This window comes from Zingiber officinale, chromosome 8B (genome assembly GCF_018446385.1).
Source record: "Zingiber officinale cultivar Zhangliang chromosome 8B, Zo_v1.1, whole genome shotgun sequence".
Lineage (NCBI taxonomy): Eukaryota > Viridiplantae > Streptophyta > Magnoliopsida > Zingiberales > Zingiberaceae > Zingiber > Zingiber officinale.
The window spans coordinates 37530781-37536780 of NC_056001.1; positions in this window are offsets into that span (position 1 = coordinate 37530781).

A 6000-nucleotide genomic window follows, 5' to 3' on the forward strand; every position below is an offset into this window, starting at 1 on the left:
TTGGCTGCTGAATGAGAGAAGACTTTTTTACTTGCGGAAGAGCTTCCTTTTGATCTTGTGTACACAGAGACAAGCCAACAAAATGTCAGTGCCTTGAAACCAGTAGGGGAGTCCCTGACAACGACCCTCTAATGCTCAAGTCAGTACAAGTCCGAACGGGTGAATGAAGAATAGTGAGGATGTGCACGTGAGAGTAAGTTGTCGTTATTCAGAGAACGTACCTTGCCAACGAAGAGGACTTCCTCTATATATATTATCTCGCATAACCTCTGTAATCATGATGTAATAAAGTGTGCCAGAGGTTTGTTAAGTAATAGAAAGAGTACAACCTAGGCAATATGCAATAATTGTCTGAGAAATCTTCTATTTACCCACATGTATACCTCTTTTATCTTTATGGCTTCTGTCATGACTGGGGTTGTTGAAGGAATATGCTGTTATAAGTGGTCTGCCAATGGGAGACATGATGGTCCCTGAAGAATGTTCTAAAATAATATTCTCTGACACATAGTTGTTATTTTGATAGGTTGTTAGGATTCTCTGCTCGTGATGTCGGTTAAGTATATCCCGGTCGGCCTGTAAGGCCGATCATTTTTATGCATATTCTCGTGTCAAGCTACTTAGTTATGCATTGTATGCTAGAACTCTTGTTCAAAGAATATGAGTGTATCCTGGCTGGCCAATAAGGCCGACCATCTTTATGCTGTTGGAGTGTATACTGAAAGCCTAAGCTTTGTAAACATTCATTATGAATAAAGAATCACATTTGGTCAAATTGTCTACATTTGTTTGTAGTTGTTCATATAATTTATATTGTAAATAACATAGTATGTGGTGTCACATGTAGAAGATGATGTTATCAGTACCTTATAAATTATAAACAGTAGCTCACGACTAAAATGGAAAGGAACAAACCATTAGAAGGTCGTAGTGTAATTAGGTATTAGTTTATCTTGACTATATAATTACACTAGTACACTCAGAGTGTATTGAGTAGGACCATTAGAGGTCGTTTCTTTTATACTGACTTTATAAAGGAACAAAGACCTCAGTTATTATGGAAGTGTGTGCTCTTAATCCTAATATAATAACAAGCACATATGTTTGATATTTATTTCTTTAATTTATCAATGGGTGAGATTTAGTTCGATGAATCAATAAACCCGATAAGTTGGGAAATGGTATCACTTATAGTGTGTGTTGTTGATTATAGAAGGAAACTGTGTCCTAGAGATACTAGGTTGATAATGTCCTCAAGAGGAGCTCATAAAGATTGTCATGTTAAACCCTGCAGGTGAACTTAGTCCGACATGATAATAAGGTTGAGTGGTACTACTCTTGGACTTAGATATTAATTAAATGAGTTGTCAGTAACTCACTTAATTAGTGGACATTCGATATATTAAACACAGGGAGACTAACACACTCATAATAAGAAGGAGCCCAAAAATGTAATTTGGAATTGGTGCGGTAGTTCAATGATAGTTCTCTAGTGGAATGAATTATCATTGATAAAATAAAGTTGTGTATTCGGGGCGAACACGGGATGCTTAATTTTATCGGGAGACCAAAACCAATTCCTCCTCTCGGTCCCTATCGTAGCCTCTTATTTGTAGAGTTCTATACCCACTTATACCCACCTTCTATACCCACCCAATAGGGGCCGGCCAAGCTAGCTTGGGAACAAGCTAGGGCCGGCCTAGGTATGAATTTAGGTGGCCGGCCCTAGCTTGAACCCAAGCTAGTGGGGGTCGGCCAAATTAAATTAAAAAGGAATTTTAATTTTAATTTTTATTATGTGGAATAAATAATTTATTAAAGAGAATTTAAATTAAAATATCTCTCTTATAAAAGATCTACAAAAGATTAAAGAAAGAGATTAGATCTCTTTCCTTATTTGTAGATTGGTGAGATATTTTATTTTCTCTTTAAAATTATTCACATGTTGATAAAATTAAAATTATAGAAATTTCCTTTTATCAACCATGAAGAGATTTTTAAAGAGAAATTTTATTTTTTAAAATTTCCGAAAACAAATTAGGAAGTTTTAATTGTTGATTGAAACTTGTCCAATTTGTTCTCCAATGATGTGGCCGGCCAATGTAGGTTTATTTGGGAAATTTTATTTTATTTTTATCAATTAAATCATGTCAAGGAAATTGAGGAAATTTTATTGTAATTAAATTTCCTAATTTGCCTAGGCCAAGGAATATAAAAGAAAGGGTGAGGGTGCCTTCATGAGACACAACCTCTATTATTTTCTCTCCCTCTTTTCCTTGGTGTTGTGGCCGGCCTTCATCTCTTCTCTTCTTCCTCTTTGTGGTGGCCGAAACTTTCTATTGCTTGGAGCTCTTGTGGAGGCCGGATACTACTTGGAGAAGAAGAAGAAGAAGGAGAGGAAGCTTGCATCTCTTAGAGCTTGGTTGGTGTTTTTTTTTCTTCTTCCTTGTGAAGCTTTTCCTTTGTGGCCGAACCTAGCAAGGAGGAGAAGGTGGTTGGTGGTTTCTCATCTCAGAAGATCGTTGCCCACACAACGTTCGAGGTTAGAAGAGGAATACGGTAGAAGATCAAGAGGTTTTTCTACAAGGTATAACTAGTAATTTTTCTTTCCGCATCATACTAGTTATTTATGGAAATAATACCAAATACAAGAGGCTTACGTTCTAGAATTTCGAATATGTTATCGATGTTGTGTTCTTTTGTTTTTTCTTTTCCTTGTGATTTGATTGTTCTCTTTGGTTAACCTAAAGTTATTTTAGGAAATTAAATATTAGCTTTCTATAAAAGGTTTTGTCTAGTCGGTGGTGGTTGCTCCCATATCCAAGAAGGCCATGTGCCTCGTCACGTCAGTACAGGGAACCAATTATGGAAATTAATATTTAATGGAATTAATAACTTAAGGAGACTTGGGTCGAACGTGTTAAGTTCCGCAGGAGATCCAAGTCAAAACCTAAAAGAACAAATAGATTAAGTTTTGGATCAAACGTGTTAAGTTCCGCAGGCGATCCAAAATTTAATTTAAAAGAACACATGGTAGCTAGGAAAAGGTTCAGACCTTTGTACAAAATTTTTGTACAGTGGAACCATTAGGTTTTTCGAGTAGCAACCAACACCTAGTAGCGTGCCATTTTGATCCAACGACTGTCATTAAGTTACACTTTATAAAACCTTAAATAGCCCATACTCTCAGCACTTTGCCTTTCAGCTTTTTCGATCTTCTTTCTGGCAACCTCTCATCTATAACCTTCTTCCCCCCCCCCAGCCTTAAGCGACCAGTAAGTCATTCATTATTCACTCTTTTTGCATTCTCTCATGGTTTAAGAATCTTTCAACCCCTGGTACACTCTTAACCCATTAGGATTTTGACGCTGCTGATAAAACTTACATCCTCTCTCGATATGAAATCCCTAATAAGTATCATATTGATATCCCTTCTGCTGACACCCATCCTCATCACCCACCTACCAACCACATCACCTTCTTTACGGATCAGTTAGCAGTCAATCTTCATTTTCCTATTCCTCCATTCTTGATGGAGGTGAGCCAATACTTTAACATCCCTTTGCAATAGTTCGCCTCAAATGCAATCCGCGCCTTATGTGGCACGTTCATGTTATTTCGCCTATACAACATTTTCCCGACCCCTCAAAATTTCTTTCTATTTTCTTATCCTAAAAAGTCAGAACCGAGAGTCTTCCTTTTTCAATCCTATCCCTAGTCGGTTTTCTTTGAAGGCATGCCCTCTTCAAACAAGGGTTGGAAGTCTCGTTTCTTTTTCCTAGAAATGCCTGAGCCCGCCACTTGGCCGACTAAATGACAATCTTTCCTTCCTCCCCTTCCTATTCTAGGGAATTATATGTGTGACCCTTCTTTTCTCTTACACTTCGCCAAGTTGAGCAGCCGATGTTTTAAATTTCACAAGTGGTTACACGAAGGCCTCCTGCATTTGTTTAGCTTGAGCCCTATTTGAAAGAAACTCCCCGACTCTTTTGGTAAATTTTGATAACTGGGTTACTGCGTTATCACTAAGACATTTTTTATTTTATACAGTGAACACTATTTTCACATCTCTGGTAGATGAGGAGATTGACTTGTAAGAGGAGGAAATCTAAGCTAAGGGGCGAGAACTATTGGCAGAGCTGGGTTTGCAATCGACCGCCTCTTTTAGTAGGACGACCGACAATCCTGCAATTGAGTCCAGCACAGCTGCTGTATCTGGGGAATTGCCTTTCGATCCACTCCCAGTGTTTGAGGGTTCTCCTTCGGAGGGGGAGGTCGTTCCTCAAAAGAGACGCAAAATGTGCAAGCTTGTCCATGCCCAAATCCCTAAAAGACAAGCACCCTCCATTGAAGTACCCTCCTGTGGGGTGCCTTCCACTCTCCTATCTCCTACTCAGGAAGAGCCTATCCGGGAGGAAGCACAATAACAATCTTTTGAGCGGACCATGTCCACCATTCCTTCTACCAGCCCATCGTCGAAGCCTGTTCAGACATAGGAGGTCATTTCCTTACCAGACGAATTGATAGGCCCGACTTTCTTTGTATCTCCTCGTGTAAAGACCCCATCAACTTCTATCGCACCAAGACGACCACATCAATTTTCGACCACCTTTGATGTGCCATCCTCCCTGGCCATGACTCCCCCTCTGATCATCCTTGTCGGCCAAATACTTCTAAGCGGTTGTTTAGCAAAGGTCTGGGAGGACGGCAAAAACCAACTTAGCGAGCTAACTCCTATGGAGTTAGCATACGAATACTCCTACGAACAGACTAATGTAATGTATTTTAATATACTGTCTCCCACATTTGATGTTTTCCAATGTTGTTTGTCTTTTCTTTTAGCGCTGGGCGATCGAGATGAGCATTGCTCAACAATTGTACTCCCTAGTGAGGGAAAATGAATCACTAAAGTAACAATTTTCTGAAGCTGCTTTTGCATCCTCCTCTCAGTGGCTGAGCAGGTTGGAAACTCAACTCCAGGAGGCTCGATGATTGGCGAAAGCTGAGCTTGAGAAAGCAGCTAGCTTACAAACTACCCTAGATATCTCTGAAGCTAAACTCCAATCGGAGGCAACCCTCTGGGCAAACATGAAGGTAGAGGTGGATGAGAAGACCACAGAAGTCGATCACCTCGCCACTCAACAAAAGGAGCAAAAAGTCACGCATGACACAGAGCTTGTCACCAAAGTCTTTGAGTTGGTGGCTCGAGATGTTCCCGACATACTATGATTTACTTTGTGTTCATCGTTTCTTCTAGTCAATGAATCAAAACTCCATGTTTGTATTTGCAACATATATAATTATGTTTCTGTTAAATTTGTCACGTGTCTTCGCTCTAATGGTTGATTGTCTAATAACTCGTGTTTCTTGTATTTCTTGAGCGAGTGTGATATTCTAAGGAAAAAGTAAATCCGTCTGGACCAAAGTCCGGCCGGTTGTAGTTTCAGAAACCATTTGTTCGAACTTGAAGGCTAGCCGGGCTGCGACAAATAATACTTATCCAGGTAAGAGTATTTGGGATCGGTCGGCAGTATACTCGTTCGATATTACCTCCGGTCGGCGTTAAAAACCAGTGCAACGCGCATCCGGCTGGACCTCCCACTTATTGTTTTACTTATTATCCTCTCGGGCAAGCCCTAAAAACTCATTCGAGCTTAGGACTAGCCGGACTTTTAAAAGAGTGGCACAAAAAACAAGGCTCACCTCGATACAGGCGCTAACGCTTTAAGATGAGTACATGTCGAATCAGTTATTGATGCAGACTTTTTATTAGTGGCACATGTGTGTATGTTATTATACACATTTTCCTATACCTGTCGTTTCGTCTTACCATCTGTCGATCCAAGTTTAGCCCGTCTATTTATTGTTATGATCCAACGACTCTGCTTAAAAGAAGGCTTAAATAATAACCCTTAAGGGTTTTCATAAGAAATTCTCAAGAACCCTAGTGCACTCACCACTTATTCTTCTTCGTTGCTTCTTCTTCGCTATTCCCCTACT